Below are 12,519 nucleotides of genomic sequence, written 5' to 3'. Positions count from 1 at the left end.
TATTTCCCAAGGGCCTACTCTGTGCCAGGATCCAGAAGTGAACCAGACATAGTCTCTATCCCTTAACCCCTCCCTCACACTCTAAGACTCTTGGCCCCCACTGATAAAAGTTTAGGGCCTGTATTCTGATTCCTTTGTTAACACAGTGTCCTGGGGATAAATTAGGCTCTTCGATTAAGTCTAAATTCTTGCCCCAGTTTGAATGCCCTACTTACTGGAAGCCTTTATTTCCCTTCCCCAAACCTCGTTTTCCCCAGCCTCTAGAAAGAGGATAATAATGCCTGCAGCCCAGAGTAGTTGTGAGAAATAAATAGACTTGGAAGTGTTTTACAAACTGTAAAGTGCTATGCCAATATTAGACATTACTGGCTGGAGAGAGATGAAATAGAAATCAGTAAATAATTAAGAACCATACCACCCCTTTCCTTTAAAAAAAAAGAAAAAAACCAAAATATTATTCTGTAGTAGGAGCTTTTATGCAACCTGCTCAAATGAGTGGTTGGTAAGTTTATTGAAAAAGTCCACTGAAACAGGAAATGGTAAAAATAATACTTACAACCCTTAAATATCCTATTTTAATGTAAAAACCTATTGCTATATATTCATTCGCCAGTCTTTTGATGTTGGGCCAAAGCCTTGTCTTTGAGGCTGATCTGAGCCAGCTGGTTGGAGTTTCCCCACATGCTTCTTACAGGAACCACTCCCCTGAGCTTCTTAAAAGTTGATGTAGATCTGAAGGCCCTGGTTGTCCAGATTTTTAGAATTCCGCCTCCATCCCCATCCAAAAGTCTTTCGTTGTCTAAACCACACCTACCCCAATTTACTCCCCCCACAGTCAGTGGCTTATGACAAAAGTTTATTTTTTGCTCATACTGTGTGACCATAGTGGGTCAAGCTGGGGCTTTCCTTCTTTCTTTTCTTTCTTTCTTATTGATTTTGTTTTTTAGAGAAGTTTTAGATTCACAACAATGATTAGCCAAAGATACAGAGAGTTCTCATACACTCCCTGCCCCACTCCATGGATAGCCGCTCCCACTATCAACATCCTCCACCAGAGAAGTACCTTTGTTAGAATTGATGAACCCACACTGACACATCAAGATCACCCAAAGTCCATAGTTTACATTAGGCTTCATTCTCAACACAGTGCATTCTATGGGTTTGGACAATTATGTAATGACCTGTACCAACCAACTTTGAAAGAATCTTTCCAGAACATTCAACTGTGTTTATAGAAACATCAGTTTTCTTTTCCAACTTCCATGTTATCAATTTGTCGCATACAATTACATGATTTAATTACAAGAGTAATTGATGGAAGAACCAATCCAGCTGACTCTTGGTAAGCACACAGCCACATCATTAAGTCAGCAGGAGGAGTTAGTTACTGGTCATACTAGAAATGAGTCCTCCAGCTGCTGTGGGCATGGCATCGTTCCGGATTTTACAGTAGGCAAGATGAGTGTTGATTAATCCGGTGAGCCAGCTTCAGTGAGTTCTTAATCCAGTGAGTTAGTTAATCCAGAAAGCTTCTACTATACCACTGCGTATAACAAAAAGTCATTCTCTGAGTAATTTGCAAGACTAAAGCAGATTCTGTCCTTCCTTCTTATATTTTATATTTTTTAGGGTTTTTTTTTTTTTGCACCTTTAAAATGGGTGAAAGGTTTTGTTTTTTGCTTTTTTTTTTTTCAGTTAATTAATATACGGTCACATATGCCAAGTGCTAGATGAATATACTAGACTTCAAATTCTTTGAATTGAGCCTATTGTAATAGGATAGGCTGGACGTGACATAACATGCCTAAGTGGGATAATGACAGTGGAGAAATCCTGGTATTAGGCAGTGGTTCTCAAAGTGCACTCCAGGACCCGCAGCAGCAATATCACCTGGGAACTTGTTAGAAATGTAAATTCTCAAGCTCCACCCCCGACCTGCTGCATCAGAAATTTAGGGGTGTGGCCCAGCAATCTGTGTTTGAACAAGCCCTCCAGGGGATTGGGGTGCTCCCTTAAATGAACAGATGTTTCACATCCCAGGTTTATCACTTAGGGACTGTGTCAGACAAGTCATTGTATTCTCTGAGTCTATTTCCTCTCTGGAAAATAAGAAGGGTAACAAACCTTCCTTACAAGGAGATTGCGAAGATTAAATGAGATAATGCCTGTAAAATTCATAGTACAGTGCCTGACCCACGGCAGGGAAGAGTTGATATTATTATCAGAGACTCACAAGTGGTGGCTCTAATTAGGGCTAAAAACATGTGAGAGAAATGGGAAAAGATGTGAGATGTTTTAAAATATTTCTGAGCACCTACACAATAGCATGCACTTTGACCTCATTATGACCCTTTGCCTTCCTAACAAATGTGTTGAACTAGGTACAATTATACTCTCCCCACTACCCAGATGCAGAGACTGAGGCTTGATGAGGCTGAATGACAGCTAAGAAGATCTGAAAGCTGACCAATTCCATGTGTCCCATGTGTCCCAACCCATCCTCTGCCCCAAACAAATGTAGGCAGATTGGCGGCTCCCAAGGCCGGCCCTGCCCCCACCCCCAACCTGTCTTCCAGAATCTGGCTGTTCTCCCAACTCTGTTGCCTCATGCGGGAGAAGACTTGAATTTCCTGCAGAAGTCATGGCAGGATTGTTTTCTGGTGCTCCAGAAGTCAGGCCTTTCAACTAATCCCTGCTGCATCAGGATTTCCTAGTTCTATACCCTGGCCATTTCTGCTGCTTTGGACCCTCCCCCAGCTTCAGCCAACACTAGCATGATTCAGTTTTGGACCTCTGACCAGAATTAATAATGCATCAAATCATTAGTTCATCAGATATTCCACCTGTGATGTGCCAGGCAATAGGAGTACAGAGAAGAGCAAAACAGACATGGACCCTACTGCAGAAAACCTGAATATTCAAATAAACGACACACAGAAGCAGATAAATACCGTACAGTAGGGTCAGTGCAGACATGGAAATACAACCTGGCTCCGTGAGAGCCCAGAAGAGGCACTTGATCCAGTTCAGGAGTGGGAGAGGAAACCTGGAAGGCTTCCTGGAGGAGGTGACCTCTAAGTTGATTGAAAGGTGTCCACCTTAGCGTTTCATCAATTTCTCATTTTGTAGCTGGAGAAATGAGTCCAGAGAGAATGATTTGGCTCATTCATTCATTAAGCAAGCAAATATTTCCCCAGTGTCTACATTTCCCCAGTATGGGGCCCTGAGCCTGAAGATACAGAGGAAATGAGGAAAACAGCCCTGCTTAAAGGCTGGAAAGGTATAGAGAGAGGCCCTCAAATACCCAGGGGACCTCATCAATTAAAGCCCATTAGCGTCTTTGGGGCGGGGGTCTTGTACTCTTGTATTTTATTTTTATTCAATCATTTAAGGGTCAGGTTATTGCAGTAGCTTTAGGTAGAGTCAAATTCTCCCTTTTCAGATGTAGAGCTCTGTGACTTTTGACAAATATCCACAGAGCTGTGACCACTGTCGTGATAAAGAAAGAGAACCTCGAGGATCCCTGGGTGGCTCAGCAGTTTGGCGCCTGCCTTTGGCCCAGGACGTGACCCTGGAGTCCTGGGATCGAGTCCCACGTCGGGCTCCCTGTATGGAGCCTGCTTCTCCCTCTGCCTGTGTCTCTGCCTCTCTCTGTCTCTCTCAAAATGAATAAATAAATAAAATCTAAAGAAAAGAAAGAAAAGGGAAAAAAAAGAAAAGAAAGAAAAAAAGAAGAGAAAAGAAAAGAAAAGAAAAGAAAAGAAAAGAAAAGAAAAGAAAAGAAAAGAAAAGAAAAGAAAAGAAAAGAAAACATCTTCCGCGGCTCATCGCCCCCACCCCACCCCACCCACCCCCGGGTCCAGGCTTACCTCCCGATTCACCGCGGAACCTGGGCGGATCCTCCCCTCCCTGACCCTCAGTTTCACCACCTGTAAAATAGGGACCATCAGGTCTTTCTTACGGGGATGATGTGCGGATGCCGGGCACACAGTAAGCGCTCAATAAACAGTCGTTGTTACTGGGATGTCCCTCTCCCTCTTCCCGGTTCTAGCTCTTTCCAGCTCTCCCTCGCCCTCTGGGTCTCTCTGTCTCTGTCTCTAAAACACACGCGCGCGCACACACACACACACACACACAAAGACATTTTTTGAAGCCTCTTGTTTCTCCGAGAGGTTTTATTTATAGGCCGCGCCTCATTGTGAATGTGAAAAGGAGAAAGCCCAGGCCCTCCGTAGACCTTTCATGTGTAAATCAGCCCGGGCCCGGAGCACCGGGGTCACCGGGAGGAGGATTTCACTCTTAATTACTCCTGGAGAAAGCGGGCGGGAGCGGGGCCGGCGCAGACTCCACCCTCGGCCAGGGAGGCCCGGCCTGGGCCCCTCGCTCCGCGGGCTGGGGAGCGGCGGCTCGCCCCGGGCCCCGGGTCCCGGGTCGGCCCGGGGCGCGCGCGTCCTGGCCTGGCCTTGATTTCGGCTGCGCTCGGGCCAGGGAGGAGGCGCAGGTGCCTCCGGGGAGCAGGGCCCCAAGGGGGTTTCTTTGACGCCAAGACGTTTGGACGTGGAAAGAGGGCAAACAGCTTTGGCAGAGTGGGAGGTAGGGAGCGATGGTCTGCGAAAGGCCCAGGGGAGGCCTTACATTAAAAAAAAAAAAAAAAAAAAAAAGATCCCCCAAAGGTCTTTTATTCCTTCTTTCTTTTCCTGTGTAAAAATAACATGCTCTAGGAAAAAAAAAAAAAAAAAAAAAAAGTAGGGAAGTATTCTCACGGGGCCCTGAACGTTGTTTACCTCGGGGAATTAATTCGGAGACAAGGAGAGGGACATTATTAACACTTTTTGTAACGCATTTCTTTTTGACTTGTTACAATGACTGTGTGTTGTCTTTCATAATTAAAAGAGAGATACTTTTCATAATATCTGTGATACGGTTTTCTGAGGAGCAAAGAAATTCATAGTGTAAAACGTTGAGAAAATAAAGTATAAAAACCATCCACGATCCCCTCCAAAGAAAGTCACTTTTAATATTTAAGTAAAAGGCCTTTGATGATTTATTTCTACGCCAAGCTTTTCGGGTTTATTTCTGTGTGTTTGTTTTGCGCACTTGCACTGCGCACTTTTGGCACAACCTTAACACGCTGAGGTTTTTTTCCCCATTTGTCTTTTCATGTGTCTTCTATGTATTTATGTTAATGCATGGCAGTATCTTGAAATTTAAAAATACACAAACCCTTGGATCCCCAACAGTTCCACATCTATTCTACAGATGTGCTCACGGGGTGGGAAAAGGTAAATAATATAAGCAAATACGTTCATTGTAGCAGTGTTTATAAAAGCGTAAGCTAGCAATAATATTGATGCTCACCAGCAACCTCGATGATCATCAGTAGAGGCTTAATTAAAGAAATTATCATGTGCCATTACAGTAGAATGTTTTGTAGGCATTATAAAAGAATATCATACATGTCAAGATACCCCAAAATTTATGCTGCCTTGAATAACAAAGCAAGTTTCAGAATAATTTATATTGTGTGAATCTCTCCCTCTCCATATATATATATATATATATGGATGATTATACCTAGATGTATATGCACAGAAAATTGAAACTTTCTGGAAGAACACACATGAAACTGGTAATGGTTACTTTTGAGGAAGGAGACTAAGGGGTATAGAGGAGTCAAGAACTTTTACTTTTCACCTCACACCTTTGTGTATCAATTGAATTTTTATCTTAATGTGAGCATATATTTGTAATTTAAAAAACTAATAAAATGTACTCCAGCTATATACAGTTCTAATATATATTTATTAAGGAAAATATGATGTTCACAGAATAAACACAAAGTTCATTAAAGAAATGCAGCATTGATTTTAAAAAATACAATTCCCTATTACCATCTGAAGACAAGCATTATTAACATTTTGGTTAATTTCTGTCTAGTTTTACTTCTAAATATATTTTGTTAACTTAAAAAAATATACTAATGGAAAATATACACAAACGATGCATTTGTACAAAAGTTAGAAAATAAATACCACTCAAACCCTGCTATTCAGAAATAACCACTGTTTACATTTTCGTGTATAAACTTTGAATGTTTCCCTGCAGCGTTTTCTTTGGGGAGTTGATTTTGTTTTTGCTTTTTTTTTTTTACACCATTCCTTCTATATATGTAAATTTGTTTTCCTTATATTCATTCATGCATTTTTATATGCTCTTCTATGTTATTATAAACGATTCACAAATATAATTTTAATAGTTACAAAATATCACAGCCGTAAACAAAAAGTCCTTCACTCAAACATTTCCCTCTTAGTGATAGCTAAGTTGTTTCCAAGTTTTTGTGATTATAAACAACTCAGATGAACAGGTCATACTTACATTTTTTCCTCTATGTCAAATAGTATCTTCATATCTCAGCAGCAGAGTTTCTAGGCTAAAGGGTATGTCTGTTTTTCAGGCTCTCTCTTTTTCTTAAGATTTTATTTTTCAGTAATCTCTCCACCCAATGTGGGGCTCGAACTCACAACCCCCCTTCCCATCAAGAGTCACGTGCTCTAAGAACTAAGCCAGTCAAGCTCTCCTTTTTCAGGCTCTTAACAAGCATCATCCAATCATTTCTTGAGTGTACAACGAATAGAGGCATTCTGGAGGGGGAGAAAAGATGGGAAGGAGAGAGTTCAGCTTGACAAGATTGGGTGGGAACACCTGAATTTTTATTTCTCTGCCTGTCTGCTGTGGCTTTCCCCTTTCTCTCCTAACATTGCAGCAACTATCCCCAACTGCTGAGCATTTGCTCTGTGCTTCGCACTTGACATACATTATCAATTTAATTTCCACAAGAACCCTAAAAGGTGGGTGGTCTATCATCCCCAATTTACAGAAGAAGAGACTGAGGTTTACGGAGGCAACTGTACTCCCAAGATCATGTAGCTGGGAAGTGGGATGGCTGAGATTTGAACCAAGCAAACTGATTTCTTTTGCATAAATTTATAGACCGATCAAACTCCCATTTTCTAGATAGAAAAACTGAAGCAAAAGAGGGGATGTGAATTGCCCCAAGAAGTAGCCTCGCTCAGATTGCTGGACCTTTTCCCACTATGCTCCATTGTCTGCTCACAGGGCGCTAATCCAGGGAGTTGGGACTGAAGGCGCTCCAAAATTCTTTGTCTTAGAAAAATCTTCCTGTGGGGCTTGTGGGTTCCAAAAAAACTCAGTCTCTCAGAACCACAGCTCCAGCTGTGTGTCTCCCCTCCAGGGCCGGGTGCTGCCTGTCCATCAGAAGAAGAAGGAGGAGGAGGACGAGGATGAGGAGGATGAGGAGGACGAGGAGGACGAGGAGGACGAGGACAAGGACGAGGAGAAGGAGAAGAAGAAAAGAAAGAAGGAAAGAAAGGAAATAGTTAAGCACCCACATGCCCAGGCAGGGAGGAAATCAGGCAGCCCCAATGCATGTTCAGCCATGGCCATTCCATGGTTAGGAGTATGAAGTATTAAGAGGAACATAAAAGAGATGAGTGAAGAGAAGAAGGAAAATGCCCAAAGAAGGAGTGCATTCTGAGAAGGACCCCGAAAAGAGACAGTGGAGAAGGAGATGATGTCTGGAAGAAGTGAATTGGAATCAGCTGATCCCCTCAGGTAAGCAAAAACTTAATATCCTAGTCTGAGTTCCCGCTTCAAAGAATTGTAGGGAGTCTGGCCTAGAAGTTCCAGCCACTGAATTTTACAGACAAAGCCTCTATGGCAGAGAGAGAGAGAGAGAGAGAGAGAGAGAGAGAGAGAGAAACTCTTTCTGGGCCACAGACCTGGTAAGCCTGGGATTCTGCAGTTGCCTCTGACATTGCCTTCTGTCACATTGTCCCATCATCTGTTGACTGGAGGTCAGAGCCCCAGGAAGTGAAGATCTAGATCTGTCTTCCCTGCTCAAGGCTGTGCTGTGCTCCCTGCTTGTGTGGATCCAGATGCTCTGATGCCAAGGATGGAGAGGCAACTGGTGGGATGGAAAATTCCAGGAAGGCCAGGACAGTAGGCATCCATCCATCCATCCATCCATCCATCCATCCATCCACTTATCCATCCATCCATCCATCCATCCACTTATCCATCCATCCATCCATCCATCCACTTATCCATCCATCCATCCATCCATCCATCCATCCACTTATCCATCCATCCATCCATCTCTCCATGCATTCATGCATGCATTCATATATCCATTGATTTGTCTATTCATCTGCCAGTCCTTCTCTTCATCCATCTATCCATCCACAGGGACATCCATGGGTATCCATCATCCATGTTAACACTAATTGATAATCACAGGAGTGTCCTGGTTAAGACTGAATTCTGGAACCAGACTCCCTGAATCCTGGCTCCACTGCATACAAACCATGTGACCTTAGGCAAATTACCTAGCCTCTCTGTGTCTTCGTTTTCTCCTCTATAAAATGCAGATAACAATATCATATCAACCTCACAGGGCTGTTGTGTTAAATGAGTTAATCCACTTAAAGTACTTAGAACTGGTTCATCACACCACTTATTACTATTTAAGGATGTGCTAAATGGGATCCTGAATTTGAAAAAAGTGCAATGAGGAGGGTCTGGGTGGCTCAGTCGGTTAAGCATCTGCCTTCAGCTTTGTCATGATCCCGGAGTCCTGGAATCGAGCCCCACATTGGGCTCCCTGCTCAGTGTGGAGTCTGCTTCTGCCTCTGCCCCTCTACCCGCTTGTGATCACATGCTCTCTGCCTCTGTCTCTGTCTCTGTCTCTCTCTCAAATACATAAAATCTCTAAAAATTTGAATACAATGTGGTGGAATACAGAGGCAAAAGCAAACAGTTTGGTTTGAGGGCCAACTCTGGGAAAGCTGAGGCTCCTGTTCCTCAATTCACTGTTTTCAGGGTCCTCGTTTGGAGTCCAGTGATGAGCAGACGGGAGACTGGACTCCCTCGGCCATGGTTTGGGAAACCATGTAGCAGATGCTGTGGTGCATTGCCCTGGTCCCCACCTTTAGGACAGAGCTATGTATGTCCCTAGCTGCAGGAGGAGGTAACTGATGGCTCACAGCCGAGTCCCTCTCTGCAACTTGCCCATAGTTGAGGGGACCTGTCGCACTGAGGTCATGCCATCTTCTCAGGGCAGCTCATATCCTTGGACTGCACAACACAGGTATAAATATTCAGCCCCCTCGTGTCAGCTCAGGGTAACTCTAGTGGACCATGTGAGCTTCAGAGCCTCCGTTGGGGTGGCTGAAGCATCCATGAAGACTGCCTCACAGACTCTCCCTATAACTGCTTCCTTCTCTGCTTTTCCATGGGTGTTGGCCCAAAAGCACATCCTAATAAAGTTCTGCATGCGAATCTCCATCTCTGAGTCTGCTTCTCAAGAACCTGCCCTATTGGATAAAGAACACAACGTCACTTAAAGGCTGTTCACCATGTGTAATATATACAAAATTCCTGACAACGCTCTCAGGGAATGGGTATTATTTGTTACTCCCATTTGCAGATGGGGAAATTGAGGGACACAAAGGAGAGAGGATTTGCCTAGAGTCACACAGCTGGTGCATGGTAGAAGCAGCATTCAAACCCAGCAGTCAGGAGCTAGAATGTATGCACTTAACCACTACTACTACACTTCTTAATGAGCTTCTGACCAAGCGCAGGAATTCAACACGGGTGGGATGGGTGGAGGTGCACATGTGTGAATGGGGGGATGCATGTACTTGCACGTGTACCTGTGTGTTCACTGTGAGTGTGATTGCATGGGTGCATGCTTCTGTTCTCACATGCTTGCTCAGCTGGCATGAGGGTGACTGAGCAAGGCGTGTGGGGATGTATGTGCACATGGAGTCCCGCATTCAGGTTCCCACAGGATCCATCTCCCCGGCTCCTCCTCTTTTCTGTTGGTACACAGAAGGCAGGAGTGTGTGCGGATGGTGGCAGTGGTAGTGGCGGGAGGACAGGATTTGGATTCCAAAGCCAAATTGCCATTTCCGTATTCCCATCATGCCTCTCAAGATTAGGTAAGGTCTAGACTGTTGGAACATCAAGCTTTCTGTGGGGTAGAGTTGACAAGTGAGACAAGGAAGTAAGAGAATGATGCGATTTGCATCAAAGGCAGCAAGTCCAGCCTTTGGTCCTGCCGGGCCTCCAGTGAGGGTGATTGGTATCTTTTACCTCTGTTGGGGCCATATAGCAATGAGCAGGGATAAGGCTGTGGAGTGAAACTGTTGGGTTTGAATCCCAGCTTTGTCTGTTAGCTGTGTGACTTGAGCAACTTACCTACCTTCTCTGACCCTCCACTTTCTCTCCTGTAAAATGGGAGTCTAATAGTAGTAACTACCTCATAAGGTTTATGGTAAGGCTGAATACCTCTTGAAATAAAGCTGAGCCGCTAGTAAGTCTTCAATAAATGCTAGTTTTATTATTATTTTGAACCACACCAGGCAAGTAAAGGGCAGAGGAAGATGCTTTTGTCAGCAGCTACGTTATCCAACCTTGTAAAGCCAGTACTCTCATGCCTGTTTTATGTATTTATTTTAAAATTCTGTTTATTGAGCAGCCCGGGTGGCTCAGCGGTTTGGTGCCACCTTCGGCCCAGGGTGTGATCCTGGAGACCCGGGATTGAGTCCCGCATCGGGTTCCCTGCATGGAGCCTGCTTCTCCCTCTGCCTGTGTCTCTGCCTCTCTCTCTTTCTCTGTGTCTGTCACGAATAAATAAATGAAATATTTTTAAAAATAAAATAAAATTTTATTTATTTGAGAGAGAGCGCGCGAGAGAGCACAAGCAGGGAGGTGAGGGAGAAGCAGACTCCCCTCAGAGCAGGGAACCCAATGCAGGGCTTGATCCCAGGACCCTGGGATCATAATCTGAGCCAAAAGCAGACACGTAACAGCCTGAGCCACCCAAGTGTCCCTCATGCCCATTTTATAGATGAGGAAACTGAGGCTTTGCAAATGAAGTAACTTGTCCCAGGTCACACAGTCAATAAGTGACAAAACCAGATTTTATTTTATTTAAAAGATTTTATTTATTTATTCATGAGAGACAGAGAGAGAGAGAGAGAGAGAGAGAGGCAGAGACATAGGCAGAGGGAGAACCAGGCTCCTCGAGGGGAGTCTGATGCGGGACTCAGTCCTGGATCCTGGGATCACTCCCTGAGCCAAAGGCAGACGCTCAGCCACTGAGCCACCCAGGCATCCCAGATTTCATTTTTTAAAAAAAGATTTTGCTCGTTTATTCATGAGATACTCAGAGAGAGAGGCAGAGATATAGAGAAGTAGGCTCCCCACGGAGAGCCTGATGCAGGACTTGATCTCAGGACCCCAGGATCACAACCCAAGTCAAAAGCAGATGCTCAACCACTGAGCCACCCAGGTGCCGCAAAACCAGATTTCAAATGTTGATCTCACTCAGTTCCAATGTTCTTAACCACACCACAGCTGCCTTCTTGTTTGGCCTAGAAGCTTCTGGGTTGTGACAACTTGTCCTGTAAACTCTGTTCAACACAGATATTTTGCTGCCTACATGTTTTTTTCTCATGTTGCCTACTCAGAAGGGAATATGGAAGGATTTGCAGGTGGTCAGATTTTATGAAAAAAAAGTAGACATTTCTCTTTGTACAGAAAGAAATACAAACAAGACGGTTGAGACAGTCGAGTAGGGAGCTCTTAGAGGAAAATGGGAGGTTCAAAAGGCAATTAATGCTTCTGTCTGAAACTGTAAACAGATAGTTACCGGCTCTGACACCACCAGCACGCAGACAAAAGGCAGACAGAAACAGCGCACCACAAGGAAGCTGGGATAGACTACGCCCAGAGTGGAAATTAAATGTTTTCCTGAAGCAGAAAGGAAAACCATGGTTAAAGCCAAGCCATGACTCTAAGTCTGTGACTCCATGGCAGTATAAGTTTAGTGAGTTAAAGGCCTATAATTTGTACCTAGGTGTTGTGAATCTTAAAGTCTTACTCGACATTCTCTCTTGACCTAAGTTTGTAAAACAAAAGTAATAATTAAAAGTGAGTCTTCAACACACACTGTCATTTTAATCATATATATATATATATATATACACACACATATATATATACACATATATATATACACACACACATATATATATGGAGAGGGAGGGAGGGGAGAGGGAGAGGGAGAGAGAATCATTGGCATATTTAGTCAGAACTTGTGGTTGTAAGCAACAGAGAACTCAAACAGATGCAAAAAAGTAGTTAATAATAATTACTTTTTAAATGATTTATTGATATATTCATAAGTGACACACAGAGAGAGGCAGAGACATAGGCAGAGGGAGAAGCAGGCTCCCTGCAGGGAGCCCCATGTGGGACTCGATCTCAGGACCCCAGGATCATGACCTGAGCCAAAGGCAGATGCTCAAATACCAAGCCACCCAGGTGTCCCAATAATAATTATTATTAGTGGCTCACAACTAGACCTAGTCATTCAAAGATTTCATTTAGTGTCCTTGCCATATCTTGGCTCTGCTTTCTTCTATGGCT

The 12,519-nt window shown here is 43.8% G+C and overlaps 1 long non-coding RNA gene across 3 annotated transcripts in view; it reads right to left on the bottom strand.

Moving 5' to 3' along the window:
* The window catches only part of LOC112932883 (uncharacterized), a 51,690-nt gene that overhangs the window by 10,030 nt on the left and 29,141 nt on the right, over positions 1-12,519 (bottom strand). For 2 of the 3 annotated variants that reach the window (XR_011994658.1, XR_011994657.1), the window contains exon 2: positions 3,870-3,929. This is a non-coding gene — a long non-coding RNA (uncharacterized lncRNA). Of the gene's footprint in view, positions 1-156; positions 3,130-3,869; positions 3,930-12,519 lie in introns of those variants that run through there. The other variant, XR_003237574.2, reaches the window with a different exon arrangement.

The sequence above is a fragment of the Vulpes vulpes genome, chromosome 10, assembly GCF_048418805.1.
Source record: "Vulpes vulpes isolate BD-2025 chromosome 10, VulVul3, whole genome shotgun sequence".
In the NCBI taxonomy this organism is placed as follows: Eukaryota; Metazoa; Chordata; class Mammalia; order Carnivora; family Canidae; genus Vulpes; species Vulpes vulpes.
The sequence above is the reverse complement of the archived record's forward strand: the minus strand, read 5'-3'. Positions and strand labels throughout refer to the sequence as shown.